This window comes from Vipera berus (genome assembly GCF_964194415.1).
Source record: "Vipera berus genome assembly, chromosome: 2".
Lineage (NCBI taxonomy): Eukaryota > Metazoa > Chordata > Lepidosauria > Squamata > Viperidae > Vipera > Vipera berus.
The window spans coordinates 26,597,602-26,616,919 of NC_138203.1; positions in this window are offsets into that span (position 1 = coordinate 26,597,602).

The following is a 19,318-nucleotide window of genomic DNA, read 5'->3' on the forward strand; positions in this document are numbered from 1 at the left end:
TACCTGGGCATTCTGATAAACCACAGTTTAAGTATGAGGCGTGAGAAAACTTTTCATATTGCACCAACTAAATGAAACATATTTGTTGTGCCCTCACTGAAAGTATCAAGGTATTTTGTCTTCTTTCAGTATCTTTTTTAAAATTACCTTTGATTTTTCATCATTTTTTTCATCAGGGTCTCCTGCCTTCACATTATGGATTCAAAATACTTAAAATTTGGGCTCATAATTACTGCTTTCAGTGACTTCATGCACTATTGACTGGTTTATTTTTCTTGCAGTTCAAGATTCCTCCAGCACCATATTCAAAGGCATCATTTTTTAAAAAAAATTTCAAAAAAAGGGGGGAACATAAACTTTCCTTTGATAAAATAGGTATCAAATGGGCATGCCCAGAAGCATCCTAAAATGGAGAAAATGAGAAGAATCTGAGTCTTCATGGACCCTGAAGCTATCAATCAATAAACCTTATTCCAGCTACTTGTGGCCAGCAATTTTTGCAACTGGGATTCTTCTATGAGACCATAGAGACCTTCTTGAGAAACTGGAATGCCTCTAAGTATGTTCCCATTTGTAAAATATCTGCATTGTACTTCTATAAATCATTTTTAATGAATTTTACTTCAAAGAATGGGTGCCATTTTGATATTTCATCTGAGAACAAATAACTAAATATTTATTTTATTTCACACACCCCCAGAAAAAATATTGCGAAATTACATTTTTGCATCTTAAGCTATTATTCTCTGCGAGATGCATAATAAGATTTGTTGATACGGAAACTTATCTTCATTTTTTTCCTGTATTTGCCTTTCTTTTTTTCCCATTTTTCAGCTGTAAGCAGGAGGGCAGGATGAGATATGTATTGTATTTTTATCCCTTTTCTAAAGAATCATTTATATATTTAGCACATTTGTTAGGCTGTCTGATTCCATAGCAAGTCTGGGTGGCTGTTGATGTCTTTTCCCATACATTAGGAAAATGGGTATAAGAGGTCCAAGGACAAATACCGGGTTGAGGGAAAGTTCCTTGACTTAAAAATTGTCCAGAATGGAAATTGCATTTCATATCTGTACAATATTCTGGCAAACCCTGAAGGTGCAATAATGCAATGGCACTGCCAGTGTCCGTTTATGAATGTCTATAGAGATTTTCACTCATCGAGCTCATGGTTGTCCCAAAGGTCCTTTTCAAGGGGCAACTGACTTTCTTGTTTTTCTCTGAAGACATTTCGCTTCTCATCCAAGAAGCTTCTTCAACTCATGTCCATTTATTTATTTATTTTATTTATTATATTATATTTGTATACTGCCCTTCTCTCGAAGGACTCAGGGCGGTGAACAGGGCACATATAAAAAATACAAAATACAAAAATTAAAAAAGAATTAAATAGTAGCCCAGCTAAAACAATCAATAACAATATAAAAATCCCCATTAAAACCCCAACATATCCCCCATCAGGCCAGGCCGGCTTGTTCAAATAGATGGGTCTTCAGACCGCGTTGGAAGGAGCGAAGGTCAGGTGCCGTCCGGAGCTCGACCGGCAGCTGATTCCATAAAGCCGGAGTGCCCACAGAGAAGGCCCTCCCCCTGGGGGCCACCAGCCGACATTCTCTGACCGGAGGCACCCTGAGGAGGCCCTCTCTGTGGGAACGCACAGGGCGGAGGGAAGTTGACGCCGGCAGCAGGTCGTCCCCGAGGTACTCCGGACAAACCATAATCTGCTGTCCTCCAACCCTTTTCCAGAAAAAAAAAATAGCCATGAAATTGGGAGGGAGCAAAATTTGCCATTCAAATTCTTGTAGCACATGTAAGTGTGTTTCCATAGAAATAGAATTATTTGAGATACATTTAAGTGGGCGGGGAGGGACAGGGAGGAAGAAAGGCATAATAAGAAAATGAGTAACAAATAGAAACCGAAGTACTCCTGACATTGTTTTAAGTGTGGTTTCAGTACACAAGGGGATTTTACAAAATCGGTGCTTTCTTACTTATTAGCCCAGAATAACAAAGGGCTTTTTCTTAAGAAAGCCAGCAAATTTTGATGAGTAATGGCAACATATTTATCTTTCAACATTCATATCCAGCGTTCATAATAATGACATCTTGTGACTCTTCTATGTGTCTGACAAACAGACTTTGGAAAGTGAGGAGATCATTAAGAAAGCTGCTTCTGTTGTTAATATCTGAACAGGTTCAAGTTGAGCTCTCCTATAAGCAGTTGCTCAAACTTGAGACTTTGAAAAAAAAGTGCAAAGAAGAGCAACTAAGATGATTAAAGGCCTGGAAACAAAAACATATGAAGAATGGTTGCAGGAATTGGGTATGGCTGGTCTAGAGAAAAGAAGGGCTAGTGACATGACAAGAGTATTCCAGTATTTGAGGGGCTGTCACAAAGAAGAGGGGATCAACTTATTTTCCAAAGCACCAGAAGGCAAGACAAGAAACAATGGATGGAAACTAATCAAGGAGCGAAGCAACCTGGAATTCAGAAGAAAGTTTCTAACAGTGAGGACAATTAACAGCTTGCCTCCAGACATTGTGGGTGCTTCATCACTGGAGGTTTCTGAGAAAAGTCTAGACCAGGGGTGTCAAACTCAATTTCATTGAGGGCTGCATCAGCATTGCGGTTGCCCTCAGGGGGCCGGGTGGGTATGGCCAGGATGGGCGTGGCCTACTGGGTGGGCGTGGCTAGAGTGCATATGGCCTACTGGGTGGGCATGGCCAGCTCTACATCGTTCGCATCAAGGGTGCCTATGGGGGCCTGGGCAGGAGTGGGACAGATCTGAGGGTCTCTGGCAGATGGAGGGTCTCTGGGCCAGGGCCAAGGCAGTGGGGGCCGTTTCCTCACTGTTTCCAGGATGGCTTCGCGGGCTACATGAAACCACTTCACGGGCCGGATCTGGCCCCCGGGCCTTGTGTTTGACATGTCTAGACTCTAGACAGCCACCTTTCTGAAATAGTGTAGGGTCTCCTGCTTGAGGAGGGGGGTTGGACTAGAAGATCTCCAAGGTCCCTTCCAGCTCTATTCTGATTGAAATTGATCCTAACCAACACCAATTCTTTCTAAACTATTCAAAGTCATACTAGGTCCCATTTTTAAAAAGTTGCTACCATATTGCTTGAATTCCAAAAAAATTCTCATTTTTGAGAGGATTTCTCAAGCAAATAAATTGGTAGATATTTGGAAAGGTAGAAAAACAAGTGCTGGAGAACATAGCGACTTGAACTCAGTGACATTACACTTGGTCTTTCTTTGGCCAATGAAATCTTCTGAAAGAAAAGCTGGCTCTCAATAAGCAATCATTTAACACTCAGTGTAGTTTCATCATTAAAAGCAAAACAGGGGAATTCAAATTATACAAAATCAGTTTTCAAGTGGGGGAGCTGTATAGTATTTCAGCAAGAATGGAGAGGTATCCATATCTTCTTGGCTATCATATTGAGTGTTTATATATTGTAAGAATGTGATCACATGCTGGGTTGTATTTCCATTTTGAAATATGTAGGAGAAAAGCTAGCTACATATGGTTTGAATTTGATCATCACTACTGGGTAGATGCAGCAATGATTAAGGAGGGATTAGAACAATGTTTCTCAGCTTTGCTCTTGATCAGAGAAGGCATTAAACAATGTTGCTCAACCATGGTCACTTGAAGATGTATGGACTTCAGTTCCCAGAATTCCCTAGCCACACATCTAAATCTGGCCAAGATTGAGAAACACTGGATTAGAAGATTTGGGGGATCTCCCAAAAGATGGGCAAATCACTATTTGGGTAGAATGCCGTGGCAGATTCTACTTGATGTTGATATATTGTTTATCTTCAGAGGGAGAACAAGCTTATCCTCCCAAAAATTTAGGAGCCAGGTCAATTCAGTCTACTTGGCAGGGAGATTTATTTAAGTATCACTCCTGATCAAGGATTTAATGGCTATTTCTGTTAAAAGTTATATTAAATTCCAGGGTTATATCTGGCTTTTTAACTACCTGTGATCTATGGTTATCAATAGCTATGATTTGATGTGGAATTTGCCTGGCCCACCATAGCAGCAGCCGCCCACTTACAGATGTCAGAGCAGAAATGATTAAAAAAAAAAAGATTACCACTCATATCCAGCAAGGTTTCTGGATTTAATTTGTTTGTTCGCAATTCCATCAAACTTCCTCTGCGTCACTCTCAAAGTCTGTTTCCTGATCACCTTGGCCTCTGTGTTGTGATTTGGCAAGGCTCTCGTTCACTTGGTCTCAAAACCACTTCCTTTCATCATCTGCGCTCACACTTTCACTTAACAATCATGCTTAGATGACCTCTATTTTACCCTTCTAGTTGTTGTTTTTTAAAATCTTCCATGAAGTTATGAATCTCTGTTGTATGTGCATGTGTCCGCCTTTCTTAGCATGAACCTCCTGGCCTTTGACCCACTTACATTTTCAATAGGCTATAGTATACGAAACAGTTTTTATCAATTTCTATAGAAATTCAAATAGTGCATGGTCTTCCTCTGAAGAACCACAGTGTCTATGACATATTTCATTTAAGAGAGCTGTGATGATTAAAAAAAAATATGGTACTTTTGGTAACACATCAAAACACACACTATGCACTCTGTAAGTGAGCTGCAGAATGCTTCTGAGGAAATTATTACTACAGTATGCTGTTTACTGAAATCTGAACCATCCTATGGCTAGATGAATTTTACATACTCAGATATAAATGACTTCTTAGCTAGCCCCTCCAAATTAAATTCAGTGGATTGAAGCCTGGATAAGGTATGCGAAGGTCAGTGATGAAAGGAGAGGGGGGGAAACAAGCTTATCAATGTATGCACTGCAGAAAAATATGGTTTTTTATTGTAGACCCACTCATTTATTTTGATTGCCTCCAATTTTCTATTTGCCCCACCATGTGCTTCTGATACATTCCAGAGGATCCTGTGTGGTCCTGGGCCCAAAACAAACGAATGCCTTTGATCTAACAGAACATTAAGGTTGCAATCCTACCATTTCTCTTCTAAATGATGGAAGCTATTTACTACATTGGATCTTACTAAGGATCTCCTTAGACCACCTGAGTAGCAGTAGTGTTACCACTTCAGGATTTCTGGGAGGAAGAGGGGAAGATGATGTGATTAGGGCTTGACAGAGGTGAGGGCAGTTTTAAGACTGTGCCATCTGTCAAACAGGTAAAGCTTCCCAGGAAAAGCTTTTTTTTTTACAAGCAAGCTGCATACAAAGCATATTGCTATCTATTGGCAATCATGTTTATGAGATGTGTCCAGCTTTCTTGCTCTGAGTTCTGCAGGCCCCTCTGGGTAAAAACCAATTCAGTGAGCTAGTTAACCATTGAATTTGGCTAGTTAAGAACAATACATAGGGCAAAACCATTCCCCCCCCTTTTTTCCAAAGTTATTTCTCCTTAGAATATTTACATTGTTGTGTAGTAGGTTCTGCAGAGCAGGAAGGACACTGAGACGATGAGTACAACATAACAGCTCTTTATTAGGTGGAAGTGACTGTACTGGGGAATAGGGGCTACCTGCACTCCTTATATACCTGGTCAGTAACTGGCCAGGTACACAACCAACCAATCGGATTGAACCTCTGTTTCCCGCCAAAACTGCTTCCCGCCAAAACAGTTACAGTTCAATGCCTCCTGGTGGTGACTCTTATGCAATGCTTTAGATGTTTCTAAAAGCCTAATACATAACACCCCTTCCCCCTTAAAGATGAAACTATACACATATACAACTATTACAATTATGACAACTATCATCCCAATGAATCTAGCCCTCCGGCTTCCCTTATTTGTGCACATAGTCCTTGAGGTACGCGGGTGGCCGATGGGCCCGAGATTAACGTCTTAGGTTTTCTTCCCCCTTGTGGGCTGTCGCCTTACTCAGTGTATTCTGGACGTCCAAGTTCTCCTGAACAGGAGAGTCCACAGGTAAGCTCTGGCTGACCATTTCTGGTAGCCCCCCCCATAGTTGGACCCTGTGGCAGGGTTAGCCCAGCTGTCCTGGGAGGGTTGCTGTCCTGGTTGATCGGGGTTATCCCGATGCAGTTCTGTGTCAACAAGGTCCTCGGGCTTGGACGCGGTTGTTTGTTGGTGGTGCTGGTAGGGGGGCTGTGAGCTAGCTTGTGTGCCAGCCTGAAAACTCAATGAGGGGTAATTCGCCCCGTGGTCGCTTGGTGACCATTCTGGAACTCTTTTCCTTACTTGGTCTATGTGCCGTCTCTTTCTCCCAAGGCAATTTTTTTCCCCCTGTAAGAACTCATTGGACATGCCTAGGCAAGTTCCTTCCTCCACATCCTTAACTCATGGATTTTAAACTGGCCATGAATCCCTCTTGTTTCACCAAGCCAAGACTGGGGCCTGATCTATGCCAGAAGTTTTTTGGGGGAGTGCACCTCTATTAGCATTGCTGGATCTCTTTCAGCAGCATTTTGTTTTGGGGGGAGGGGTATCTTTGACTCAGTTTTTGACCCCTGGTAACTACCTGGATATGTCTATGCAGTTTTCGTGGCAATATTTCAGAAGCAACTTTTTTCCTCTGGAAGAATGCTTTGAATTAATTAAATATATAATTAAATCAGGGGGCATGGTGGCTCAGTGGGTTAGGACGCTGAGCTTGTCGATCAGAAGGTTGGCAGTTTGGCGGGTCGAATCCCAAGTGCCGCGTAGCAGAGTGAGCACCTGTTACTCGTCCCAGCTTCTGCCAACCTAGCAGTTCGAAAGCACGTAAAAATGCAAGTAGAAAAATAGGGACCACTATGGTGGGAAGGTAACAGCTCTCCGTGCGCCTTTGGCATCTAGTCATGCCGGCCACATGACCACGGAGATGTCCTTGGACGAACGCTGGCTCTTTGGCTTTGAAACGGAGATGAGCACCGGCCCCTAGAGTCGTTAACGACTAGCACACATGTGCGGGGGAAACTTTACCTTTACCTTTTTATAATTAAATCAGTCAGACTCTGCTCCTCATTTTTGAGATTGCAGAATCCTATCCCAAATCTTCTCCAGCCAAGGTTTTTTTTTGTCCTATAGGCAAACCAGGTGCCCAGTGTCCACACCATAAGGACTTCTCCTGCTTATTCCATGAAGCCTGTATCAGAATGACTGTTACAGCTTGTCATGTTGTTCTGCTGTTGCAAGATCCTGCTTTTCAAGGCTAAGCATGACCATTTGATTCATGCTTGGCACATATAGTGCTTCTCGTGTGGTCTTTGTGTACAAAGATCTTTTCTTTTCTCAAGTGAAATCAGTGCTGGAACAGTCAAAACAAAAGTAAACTTGATTTCTGGAATCTATGAAATTAAAGTGGCACTAGAGCAGTTTGTACCAGTATTGGGATGGCTACGATTATCGTCACTCTTTCTAACGGAATTCCTGTTTCCTTTCCTTTCACATACAAATGCAGAGCTACTTATCTGGAAGAACACAAGAAATCAGTGCAGCTGATGGGGCAGGATGGGGAGGGGGAGGAGGAGGGGGAGCAGGGAAGCCTTGTCATCTGGCATATCCTTCAACCTGAGCCAAGAGGAAATCCATTTCTATGTGCTTTGAACAAGCATTGAAACCAAACAATGGCAGTCCCTCACAGCTGGCCTTTTTAGAGCTCAGATGTCAACAAGATTTGAGAGTGTATATTTTATTTTGAGCAAGATTTAAGCAAACAGAGCATGGCCAGATAAAAGAATTCTGGCAAAGGAGAGAAACTCTCAGAAGGAAAAAGGTGAGAAACAAATACAGCATTTAGCACTTCTTTGAGATGCAGCAAGTCAACCATTTAAAGCTGCCAAAATTCTAGGAAAGATCTGCTTCAGCCTTGGTGGAGCAGTGGGCTAATGCCTCCTTAAGTAACACCAGCTGCCTGCAATTAGTGCAGGTTCGCATCCCACCAGGCTCAAGGTTGACTCAGCCTTCCATCCTTCCGAGGTAGGTAAAATGAGGACCCAGATTGTTGGGGGCAATTAAGCTGACTTTGTAATAATGCCGCTTGGGTGTGTGTGTGTGAAAGCCCTAATAAGCAGGCATATACATAGAATGAAGGCTACTGCTAAGTTTGTAAAGCCGCCCTGAGTCTTCGGAGAAGGGCAGGATATAAATGGAATTAAAATAAAAAAATAAAATAAAATAAATATTTTAGAACAAGGGAGTTTGATCCTATATTTGGGGAGAGCCATTTAGAGATCACTGAATCACTTGAGTGGGTAACATGCCAGAAGCTGGAAAATCTTTAGGGACAGAAAACCCATCTCATGGAACTCAGAATAATTTTGAATGGGATGCAGTGCAGCATTTGATTTGCCTACAGCAGTAAAACACTGAAGGCTGCTCTAGCTTTTCCCCTCTGATCCTTGTGCACACGTATTAACCAATAACATATTTTCTTATTGAAAAAATAAAGTCATAAATAAAGCAAAGATCAGACCTTAAGTGTATTGCTAATGGTGCTTGTTTTGTCCCCTTTCAACTAGAATTGTGAGTGGAATGAATCCCTCAGAGGTTCTCTTTAATTCCACTCTTACAATATGCATTTCCATTTATAGCTTAACTATCTCAAGACTCCACTTCCTTTAACAACATAAACAAATGTTGATTTCCCACCCACCCCCAGCCTAATACAATCCACATGGCCTGCTCTCACAAGAAATCTGTTGCTTTTTAAATGCCTTAATTGTTCATATGTCTCTTGTTGTTCATGCAGTGCCAATTGGGGTTGAAGGAGCAGAGAGAGAAAACCAGCCCTTATTGTGATCCAAAGCAATTTTCATCCCATTGAGATGGGCCTTTTCTGTTTCCTTTAGCTTCTATGTTGAGTTTCTTCAGCATATGAAAAATATACAGGTGGTTGACAGCAACAGTCACTTATGTTGCTAATGTTCTAAAATTGGAATTCCAGATTCCTAGAGGAGAAAAAAAATGAATTAATAGGCAATCAGGGTCTTCTGGATTTGGCAGAAGTAATTGCACTCCTACAGAAGGTCATTTCAGGGATCGGTAATAGATGGCCACTATTTTATTTTTACAGAATAATGTGAACAAATGTTTCCTTTAGCTGGAGGAAAGGTGGGACAAAAATCTGAAAAAGAAACAAATAAATGATGGTCATCAACTTCCTCCCTTCCCAGAGTAGTTCAGAATTATTCAATATCTGCATTGTACATCCACAGGAATTATGATGCATGCCATTCTGCTGTCTTCTTCCATTCTTTAAAAAGGAAAAATGCATAGTCCAAAATGGGATATCAATTGAATATCAAACCAGAAAAGCAAAATGTAGCTATATGGTTCTTCTTAATGGGACACAGTCTACAGTATATGGAGTCAACAGTATACAAATACAGGAAATAAAGAAAGCAAAGAAAGCCACTAAGTGAGATCCTTACCTACTTAAAGGTACATCAGGCTAACTCTCAGATCCTTATTGCTTTGTCAATGAGTTTGTTATTACTGTTGGTCCTAGTATGCAAGGTTTTCTGAAAGATGCTTTTTCTAAAAGGCAGCCGGACTTTCTTGGTTCTTTCATTTGAAAACATTTTGCTTCTCATCTAAGAAACTTCTTCAGTTCTGTTTACTTCCAATTCACTTCTTCAGAAGTGCTGAAGCTTCTTGGATGAGAAGTGAAATGTTTTCAAATAAAAAGTTAAAGAAAGTCCAATTGCCTTTTCAAAAAAGAATCATTGGGACAACCATAACCTGGATGATTGAGAATCTCCATAGATTAGATATTTATGCAAGGTTATACTTAAAAATCACCTCAAATTGTCAACAAGTATGGTATTGGGAGGGAACAAAGTAGAAAGGACTCAGTTATTTAGAAAATATAGACACAAGAAAAGCTTTACATTCCCACAAGGCAACATTCCTAGGTTTTGTGGTTGGGTACTGATTAAATAGAAAAAGTTGAGATGGGAAGAGAGGGTTAGGGGATGGGAAAAGGAACAGTAATTTTTTAGATTGAATGTGCATTCTCCAAGAACTGAATTAGATGGGCGCTGAATGGGTGCTCCATCACTGGAGATTTTTAAGAAGAGACTAGACAATCACTTGTCTGAAATGGTATAGGTTCCCTGCTCGAGCAGGGACTGGACTAGAATGTCCAATGTCCAATGTCCCTTCCAGCTCTATTCTATTCTAAATCATATCTCTGGGTCAGAGGTTCTCCATGCTATAGGGTCTTTCTTGGATGCTTTGGATGACAAATCATATCCATGTTAGTTAGTGGAACAACCTGCCTCCAGAAGTGGTGAATGCTCCAACGCTGGAAGTTTTTAAGAAGAGACTGGACAGCCATTTGTCTGAAATGGTATAGGGTTTCCTGCCTTAGCAGGGGGTTGGACTAGATGACCTCCAAGGTCCCTTCCAACTTCTTCTTCTTCTTCTTCTTCTTCTTCTTCTTCTTCTTCTTCTTCTTCTTCTTCTTCTTCTTCTTCTTCTTCTTATTATTATTATTATTATTATTATTATTATTATTATTATTATTATTATTATTATTAAGAATGATATAAACTATAGTCTCAAACACGTGGAGGAGATACATTGGTAAAGGGTACTTTCACTCAGCAAAAACAAAAGACTATTGGAAACATCACTGTGATCCATTAATTTTCCTTAGCATTGAGAGGAAGGTGTACTGTTCCAAAAACTTGAAACTAAAGAGGAAGTATCAGGATTTTGTTCTAAGGATAAAAAGAAAGTAAGAGAAAATTAGCAGCAATTAGGTTTCAGATTATCAACTTCCCTCTGGGAAATTAAAAATGTCTCTCTACTGGAATATTGTTTAAATCCTATTCTTTAGTGATATATTTTTCTTTGTTCAGCAGCACAGAACATTTCATTCTCTCTCGAGACAAAGAGTTTCCAAACAAGTCCCCACATGTTTATAAAGATGTCCATAATGTTTTTACTTGGCAGGACCTGATTTTAGCTGGAAACCTTTTAATTTGGTTTTGCAACACTCTTTTAATAGCAACATTCTTTTGATTTCTGGATCTGTTTGCCCATTTGTGAATGCTAGATACCTCATTTCATAACTGTTCACATACACGCAAAGAGAAAGATAATGTGGATGAGACCTTTACACAGTTGGTCAATTATTTTCAAACCAATGGCTGAATGAACTACAATGCCCTTCAATGTTAATCAGTAACTCAAAAAGCACTTGAAAGATAAAATGGGATTGACTTTATAAATGGAATACATCCAGATAGCTTATTGTCCTTTGAAACAGCAACAAACTATATTTATTCAACAGAGAACTCACAAGGACCTATTGCATTTTTAGGAGACTGTGGCGGGGTTTAAACATTCCTCACCATGACAATGCATATTTTATTTCCTACCACATGGGCTGCTTTTAGAGACCCTGAGGGTTAAACCCAAATGGGTTGAAATGTCAAATTTCTTATCTAACAGGAGGCCCAAATGAATATGAATTAAAATTATGTATTTAATTTTGGTAAAAATGAATTCTGCTACACATTTATCTATTTTTAGTGTCATGTTGGGATACCACAAACATAGACCTAGTTCAGTCCATGCATCTCTCATGCAATGATGAGTTGTAGGAAAAACCTGACAGGAACTGTTATTTGCAAAAGAAACTCAAACAGCAGGAAGTTAGCATCTAATCAATTTTGTTGGGCTATGACATTTCACGACTCTTAAAACTAGACATATGGATTTGAAACAAGGGACACTTAATCCCCATCTTAGTAAAAAGGGGAAAAAAGATATTCCACAACAGATATCCCAAAGCCATATTTCCCCTGATTGTATCATTTCCTATAACAAGTCTAACATCCACAACATGTATTGTTTGTTCTTTAGTACCCAAGTGGGATTTCCCCACCTCCAGCAAAAGCCAGTAATGGAATCTCAGGGCTGTCTGTTTATTGATTCTTTGAGATAGCATGTCTTATTTCAACATGTACTAACAAACACTCCCACCATCAACAGAGGAGGAAAAACACCATGCAGAAGCAAAGCGCATTGTGCCATTTCCCCCCCAAAGAAACTGGCTTCCAGATGAAAGAATCAAAGCATGGAAGAGTTCAGATTCATCTGTATAAGTGCCTTTGTAGTAAAATGGCCTTTACTTTCCCCCTTAGAGCAGGCCTGATGAGTTTTATACTAAAATGAAATTATTAGCAACATTTTTGAATGTGTGTCTGTATATGCATACATGCACACACACACACTGATGTATATGTTAGCAGTACCCTGAGACCTGAAAGTCATTTTAAAGGTTTCTCCAGGGTAAAAAAAAAAGAAGGGCTGATCTAAAGTACTGTAACAATTTTATCGTGTTCTCATAGTTGGATCATTCAAGCTAAACAAATGTTCAGCATTGAGAGACATGTCGATTAAGCTTTGTTTCCTTGCATTTTCTTTGGTGGCATGGAAGTTCTACCAGTGGGTGGTTAACGTAGCCCTCAGGGCTGAAAATATGTAATACCATTCAATTTACAGTCTAATGCATTTGCAGCCTGCAGTCATTTATTCCTTACTATGAGTCTGCTACAGTGTTTCTCAACCTCAGCAACTACTGTATAAGATAGAAGAACTTCAGCTCCCAGAATTCCCCAGCCAGCCTGCATTTTCCATCCCCCACATCTTAAACTTGCTGAGGTTGAGAAACACTGGTCTACTGCAACAGGCACATCTTGAATATTGGGAGTTGGTCAGCTGAAAGGCTTTCTCATTCATAAAACAAAGGCCTTCAAAGGTTTTGACGAAGTCTAACAATTTAGATCAAAATGACAAATTAAGCATTTTGCCATAGGATGCAAGTGTCATCCATTTCTTATTTTGGTATATTATAATGCAGGTACAAAAAAGGGCAAAGCTTGCATCATGACAATCCAAAGCTGTTTGTGTCATTTGCATCCCTCTGTGGTGATCTCTGGGTGCAGATGTAGGCATAGTCAGCCCCAAATCAACCCTTTACTTGAAGACAAATATTATATCCACCCCGTTCCTCCGCGCCCTGCCTGCCTGCTTCTTGGTCCAGAGACCTGCCGACGTTTGGGGAGGTTTGGGGAGGCGCCCAAACGTCGGCAGGTCTCCGTTCCTCCGCGCCCTGCCTGCCTGCTTCTTTCCGCTGCGGAAAGAAGCAGGCAGGCAGGGCGCGGAGGTCTGGAGACCTGCCGACATTTGGGGAGGTTTGGGGAGGCGCCCAAACCTCCCCAAACGTCAGCAGGTCTCCGTTCCTCCGCGCCCTGCCTGCCTGCTTCTTTCCGCAGCGGAAAGAAGCAGGCAGGCAGGGCGCGGAGGTCTGGAGACCTGCCGACATTTGGGGAGGTTTGGGGAGGCGCCCAAACCTCCCCAAACGTCAGCAGGTCTCCGTTCCTCCGCGCCCTGCCTGCCTGCTTCTTTCCGCAGCGGAAAGAAGCAGGCAGGCAGGGCGCGGAGGTCCGGAGACCTGCCGACGTTTGGGGAGGTTTGGGGAGGTGCGCACGCACCTCCCCAAACCTCCCCAAACTTCGGCAGGTCTCCGGACGGCGGCGGCTTGGGAGAGGTGCGCGCGATCCTGGAAGCACCGAAGCCTCGGCCGCGCGCAAGTCCTCGGTAAGCTCCGGGCGGTCACTTGCTTCGCGTCTCCTGAGGGAAGGGGGGGCGACTGGAGCGGGCGTGTTTCCTCGCCTGCTGGGCGCTGCGATTTGCCCGGGGAACGCGCGGGCCCCGAATGGCAGCGTGGAGCGAGGAAGCGGACAGCCAGGGCTTCCCCGAGAGCCGCGGCCACACAGGGTATTCCTGTGTATTCAGGCTTGCAAAATGGCGGATCGAGCCTCTGCTGGCGGCAGAGGCTTGCAGAACGCGGATCCAGCCTCCGCCGGCGGCGGAGGCTTGCAGAACGGCGGATCGGCTTATACTCGAGTCAATAACTTTTTCCAGTTTTTGGGGGTGAAATTGGGGGTCTCAGCTTATACTCGAGTCGGCTTATACTCAAGTATATACGGTAATTTTTGTTGGAAAATAGCATTTACTTCCAATTGCCCATTGCAAATAATAGATTTGGTTAATGACTACAGTATTCACTAAATGAGAACAGTGATTCACTTAATGAACACTGCGACAATAATCTCAAAATAAGGTGTTATCACATGCTGACCAGCTTAACCACCAGCACGAAACCTAGTTGTGTTATATGTTAAAATATAATGTTAAGAGTTAGAAGAATGTTAACGTTGTATGAGGTAAACACTGTGACAGGAATACACGCGGGAGCTTTTGACAGCTGTCAAAAGCTCCCGCCAGCAAAGGCGCATGCGCAGCCAGCTGACAGATCTCCGCTGTCAAACAAGTTCACCACGCATGCGCCACCGCCACGAGGACGCAAAGCTGTCAAAACACACACCGCAGCTGATTGGCTCAGCAGTCCCGGTGGGAGAAGAACAAACAGCGGATTGGCGCAGCCGGCCGGCTGCCAGCTATAAAAGAGCTGAAGCTGAGCACCTACTTGTCCGGTACCTCAATAAACCTGTTAGACCCAGCCAGCTGTCTCCGAGTGGTCTTTAAGCCACTTCACTAGTTACATACTCAATTAGTCATAAATCAAGGACTACCTTTAACTCACTGCTGTCCACACTACTTCCAGTGTTTTGAAGATCAATTGGGATAGGAACAGAGCTATCAACTTTTATAAAGAGACTTCAAACAAAGAAAGCACTCAGTTTTTTTCTCTCTCTCTTGAGAAGTGTACCTGGAAGCAAAAATGCAAAACAAAACAAATAAAGGAATTAAATCAGTATAGGATTTAAAATAGTCGAGACTAATACAATTGTACCAGTCTTCCTGATATATTTCATGGTATGAATACCTTGACTAAAACATAATCACGATAAATTTTAAAATGTTACTTCTCATCTTTTCCAATTCTTCGAAAAATTAAAAACAAATGCATCCGAGAGACATATTGAAAAAGAAACAGTCAAGAAAACAGGATCATGTCTCTGTGTAAGCACGAGGCTGATAGCTAGACACAAAGATGCAGGAGACTATATATCTTTTGTCCATCTGCAAGTACAGCTACAGCATGCAAGAATTTCTTTGAGGAGAAATTCTTGATTCTCCCTTCTAGTTCTCTGAAGAATTTATAGGAAAATGGGGATTATAAAGTGCAGCCAACAGAAACACCGAGAGACAAGACCTGTTCATATAAAACTACAGCTTGGCCGCAAATGCTATGTGTGAATGCCGTTCCAAACTATCATACATTCTGGAGAAATCTGCAAATGTTGGTATATGAAACTGAGCATGAATGAGGCAATCTTTAAAAAGAGAAATATATTGTATTCCCTCCAAGAGATATATATGATTGATTTTTTATACCAAAGTTGTACAGATAGCAATATGGCATGGAACTATTTTCTGTATTTTTCAGGCTACTTCTAAACCACATATTAAAAGCAGTTTCAAATTAACTGTATCATCTTGGCGTATGCCAATAGGTTATCTCTATCCCAAAGCTGATTGCATTAGCTGAATAATCTTGAGTTATCTGCCAGAGAACTCAGATGCAATCACTTCTGTCACCAAAGCAGCATTGCAACAACCTATACTTAAAATATCCTCCAATCAATATTTTTAGATTTATACAATATGACAATATTGAACTGTCCTTTTTTGTTCACTGCAGATAATATGCCAGACAGTAAAGTGTATACTGTACTCGCATTCAAGATCAATTACTGCTATGGAAACAGGATGCAGGGAGTTTAAATGCGATTATCATTTATTTTGCTTTGTTCTTGACTTATAGGGTTAAATAGAGCAGAATGACTTGCTGAAGCATCTGATGGTTGGCTAGATATCTGATAGTTATATTGAGGGTACAACTATTTAAAAGAAGCTGCACGATAGTCCTGATATTAAAGCAAGCACATTTGAGTCTAAGGTTGGCACTATTCCAGGAGCAAAAGTGTAGAATTTCTTTCCTTCATTTGTGCTTAATAGCTAGCAATAAAGATAAATTGGCACTTTCATTTCTAGATTTTTATGGTTTGGGAAAAGAATGGCATAATAATAATTTTGTCGGAATGAAGGAAAGAAAGAAGGAAGGAAGGGAGGAAGGAAGGAAGGAAGGAAGGAAGGAAGGAAGGAAGGAAGGAAGGAAGGAAACATGATTTGATTTCATAATTCCAATGAAATTCAGATTTAAATTGTCATAGTCTCTTTGTCATGGCTGGACAGGGGAGGGCTAATTTGATCCTATAAAGGGTTGTCCTTGCATGATATTTATTTCCAATTAGCTATTAAACCTTCAAGCTTTCTTCTCCTGGCTGTGCTTCATAATGATGCTCATTTTAGATTATTATGGATTTTGCTGTTTCTCTACATTTAAGCACCAGTTCTGATGCTCAATCTGTTCATTGCTCAACTCTTGGCAATATATTGGTGGCTATGGAACTGTTCTGGCTTCATTTCCAAAGTCTTCTCTCCTGCACTCTGCTATCTGCCCCAGTCTATGTAGACCACAATGAGACAGGGCTGGATTCATCAAAGCAGACTTCACCCATAGCATAAACAGTCCACTAATAATTGCACCAACCTCCATTTGTTTGTCATAAATGTACACACAAAGACAGCAACTTTTTTTTAAAAAAAGGCATACTTTTATTCAATCTACTGTATGAGGTCTCTAAACATCAACTTGATAGATCATCATCATTTTATGGCAGGACACCAAAGCAAAGGGGAGCCTTTCTGGGGAAAGAAGTACATTTCTGGATGCTCTTTTGCTTCCTCCAAATTTTAGTCCTCTCACTGACCTATTCCTGACTTTCTGATGCCTTTGGTCCTCTCACTATGCATGCTTTTCATTTACTCAGTTGTTCATTGTGCTTATTCTCTTTGCCCACCTAGCTACCCTACATGCTTGTTTCCCTTCATTACCCTCACATTAGCTTATTTGCTCCACAATCCAATACCAAATGCACCTATCCACCATGTTCACTCACTCTCTGATAACACGCTTGTGTTCACTTCTTTCTGCTCCCTATACTGCATTTTCTGAAAAGCTAGCAACTTAGCAAAATTGCTAATAAAAGTAAGATATATATTTTAGGTAGAACTTTAAATAATCTGTTTCAGAACTCAAGTGAACCAGATTACTGCCCTAATAATACAGAGAATACAATGAGCAAGTTTGTCATTGAATGGTTCCTACCTTGGCACCAAAAATTGCAGTACCACTTCTAGATCATCCACTGAATTTTGATATTCATCTTTAATTCTCCTCCTATATAGGTTCTAACTGATCTAAATGTGGGTATATGGAAGCTATTCTAAGAAAACATTAAGACTGAACATTTATCCTTCACAGAATTGTCTCATTTATCGGAACAATGACAAGTATGGAATTCTCCAAGTGATGTGAAGCAGTTTTCAGTTCAGCTAAGAACATGGGCACTTTGAAATGCACCCGTATATTTAGAAATGTGTACTTGGAAAGAAAATGCATTTAGATAGAAACATTTAATGAAAAAATACATTTTACTTTGCATATTTCAATTTATATTAAAATGCAAGTTTTCTAATAGATTTTTGTTTTAAAAAATGCAGATGATCATCAAGACACGTAAATCTCACCCAGATGAGAGATTTACCAAGACTCCAATCTCTAACAACCTTTATCTTAACATTGGGTCCATTTGATGGCTTTCAGACCAGCCATATAGGCACAAAGCCAAAAGGCATTGAAGTGCATATTCTTATAATGTGCCATTCTTACTAGAAATGGTAAAATAAGAACCATCTGGATGGACATTTAGGTTCATCTCCATAGTCTGGAAAAAGCCAAATGTAAAACATACAACATTTACACAGAGTAAGTTAGAAAGGAGAAGATTTTTACAGCTTGACATATCAGGAAAAGCTTTAACCTTTTAGCAAAATATAACCCAGGACACAAGCTGACAATGACATGCACCCCGAACAGTTAAACTCTATAATGTTAGTCTGGAAGGTCTTTCAGAACAAAACAACCCTCTGATTTTATCTTCTGTGATGTCTCCTTTGAGCCTTTTTTACATGAAAAGCTCTTGCAGTATAACAGATGGATAAGCATCAAGGAAACAGAGTTATTATTAGTGAAGTACTCACCATATAATTTCTAACCACATTCCTGTGAATTCCCAAAAATATGAAGACATTAATTTGCTGCATCTACAAGTGCATTCAAGATGTGTTATTTTGGCATAGCTTTTAGTTCTTAACAAACAAAGTGCTGCACACCAACAGATGTGACTGTGTGTGTGTGTGTGGGGGTATTTTTGGTTCAGCAAAAGGCACAGGATCAGAAAGGGAGAGTTTTGTTTTCAGCTGTAAAATCAAAGAGGCAGTTAAACCCAATAATACATTTGACAATCTGTCCTCAGTAAATATAGGGAAGTAATACTAGCAATTAACATCCTCCTCTTTTTTCTAATTCTATAGGACTATAAAAAAAATAGAGCTGAACAATCTGCTCCACCTCCTATATCCGTGATGGCGAACGTATGGCACGCGTGCCACAGGTGTCACACAGAGCCCTCTCTGTGGGCACACATGCCATCGCCCCAGTCCTAGGCCTTCAGCTGGGTTTTATAAAACCTTTTTGATTTATTTATTTATTTATTTATTTATTTATTTATTTAATTAAATTTTTATACCGCCCTTCTCCCGAAGGACTCAGGGCGGTGAACAGGGCATATCTTAAAACTACAAATGTACAAAAGTTAAAAAGGAATTAAATTATTGCCCACAATAAAAACAATAAAAAATATATATAAATTTAGGCTTCTGTATGCAAAAAAAAAAGGTTCAATCAATCAATTTCAACTTCTTGCGGGTAAAAAAAGATCTTGGAAAGTTGGAATTGATTGATTGAACTTTTTAGTTCCACCCAGTCTGCCATTACCACTGTAGCCACACCCACCAGCCACACCCACCCAATGGGCCACGCCCACCCAATGGGCCATGCCCACCCAATGGGCCACGCCCACCCAATGGGCCACGCCCACCTGGCACCCGATGATACATAAGTGGGTTTTGGGTTGCAGTTTGGGCATTCGGTCTCTAAAAGGTTTGCCATCACTGTCCTATATGCTCTCGCCACTACTAGGTCCACTGATGAGGATAAAGTGTGATGAAGTTAAACTACATCAGTCCATAAACAGACCAACTCTGCTTGGAGGCTATCTCTAAAAATTATTCTAAAATTTGTATTGTTAGGCAGAATACAGGAATCATTTATTGGCCAAAATTGACCAGCATTAGAAACTTCATTACGAAAATGTCATTACCTGGCTTTTAGATTCTAGAACAATT